This window comes from Anarrhichthys ocellatus, unplaced genomic scaffold (assembly GCF_004355925.1).
Source record: "Anarrhichthys ocellatus isolate YVR2014 unplaced genomic scaffold, GSC_Weel_1.0 scaffold18, whole genome shotgun sequence".
NCBI lineage: Eukaryota > Metazoa > Chordata > Actinopteri > Perciformes > Anarhichadidae > Anarrhichthys > Anarrhichthys ocellatus.
Genome location: NW_022280048.1, coordinates 935,611 through 937,570, shown reverse-complemented (window position 1 = coordinate 937,570; position 1,960 = coordinate 935,611). Strand labels below are relative to the sequence as shown.

At 37.8% G+C, this 1,960-nt stretch overlaps 1 protein-coding gene across 2 annotated transcripts in view; it reads left to right on the top strand.

Moving 5' to 3' along the window:
* adrb2b (adrenoceptor beta 2, surface b) overlaps nucleotides 1-1,960 on the top strand; it is a 10,988-nt gene that overhangs the window by 3,004 nt on the left and 6,024 nt on the right. The window lies entirely within an intron of this gene.

The window sequence follows — 1,960 nt, the reverse complement described above, 5'->3', positions numbered from 1 at the left end:
ATATATATATATATATATATATATATATATATATATATATATATATAATTATTTTTTATGCTTAGATTAGGGTTAAACCATAACCCCTGCCACAAAAACAAGACCTCTGATTAACTGATTTATTGACCAAACCTAATTTAGCTAAACAATAAGTCAGATATCTTTAGTTTCTTTTGTTAGTTTCTCAGATTCAGTAAATCCAAACTAGCTTTAACATACAGTATATTGTTTATTTTATCAGGACAGCATGTTTTATGGCTCAGATGTTGGCGCCTGTGTGCTTTTCACAAAGTGTACAAAGACATCAGTCCTACTAAGCACTGCAAAGGCTGGATGTTCTGTGTGTGTATTTCTTGGTGCTTGTGCCCTTGTGTTTGTGTGTGTACTGTTGTGTGCATTGTTGTGTGTTTAAGTGCTCAGTACAATCACCACTACCAAGCTATGTCTGCTTAAATATTGGGATATTTATGTGACAGTAAATCTTTTGTGTTTGATTATACCTCAGAGAGCTGGACAAGTTTGTGTGTGTGTGTGTGTGTGTGTGTGTGTGTGTGTGGCTGTTGAAACAGCTGAGGCAGAGGGTAGAGCAGAGTGAGCCCTGCAGAGTGACCAAAGCCTTTTTTTATGAGCTTGACTATGTATTAGTCAGGTAGCTGCCCAGATTATTGATCTGTTCAATGGGGGCAGTGAACAGTCACAAGGCACCATTAAAGGGTCATCAGTGTGAAAGGTGACAGGGTAATCTTCAAGCTTCACCAAGAAAGCAACAAATGCAGTTAACATTTTACAAACATGAATAAAAAAGTCGTTGCTTTGGTTATAAATAACCTAGTATTGGATTGAGCGCGGTGAATTATCATCTGTCAGGGGCAGACCGGGCTGTGCCTCATTCATTACAATTGAAACGGCCTTCTAAGCATCCGTAATGAAAGATTGATTTTTAAAATGAGTCTGCAGTCAACTTTCCAACAGATCCATCACTGGCACCACACTCTGGCACCTCTATGTTACATGAAAATGTGTTGAGACAGTTAAGGAAGGATGGCAAAAAAAAGGAGCAGCAATTTATTCCACTTGTGAAATGAAATGAAAATAATCTTGTCATGGTTCACCCTGGCTTTTTGAGAAAAATCAGAGAATTCAACACTTTGCTCATTGACCATGAACAACTAAACAGTTGTGAATCAAGGCATCCCTTCACAGCTGGCATCAACATGTGTTGTGAGTGGTTGGATTGTTTTGGAATAAAGCCAACGCACATATAAATCCAGGTGAGCATGCACACGGAATATCCAGTTGACCAAGCAACCTCTGTCAGTCAGAGCATTAAAAAACATAACCCCTCTCATAAGAGCAACATGAAAATACACAGCCACCTGAACAAACAGGTAGAATGCAGCTTAGATGACAAGCAGCTACTTTATGATGACTTATGATCTGAAACCTTTGCTTACGTAACTCGGGGGGGATACAGTATACCCCGACCATCAAGATGAACGGTCAGAGTGGTACACGAATCACCTGGTGTCTGCTGTCAATGGGGACATTGCTGTAAAAGAGCCTTCATGCACAGCTAACCTAGCCTGTATGAATAAAAGTTAAATATTTTGCTGAATGTCTTATTTTCTATGCACATTTTGTAATATTACCATTAAAACAATTATGCACAATTATGAGAAAAATATGCATTGTGATCCAGTTTAGCCAGGCAAGTCGCTTTGTGCTACGGCATTCCACATAACAAATTGTATATACAGTTGTGTGAAAAAGTGTTTGCTCCCTTCCTGATTTCTTATTGTTTTGCATGTTTGTCACTTAAATGTTTCAGATCATCAAACAAATTTAAATATTAGACAAAGATAACACAAGTAAACACAAAATGCAGTTTTTAAATGAAGGTTTTTATTAAGGGGAAAAAAAAATCCAAACCTACATGGCCCTGTGTGAAAAAGTGATTGCC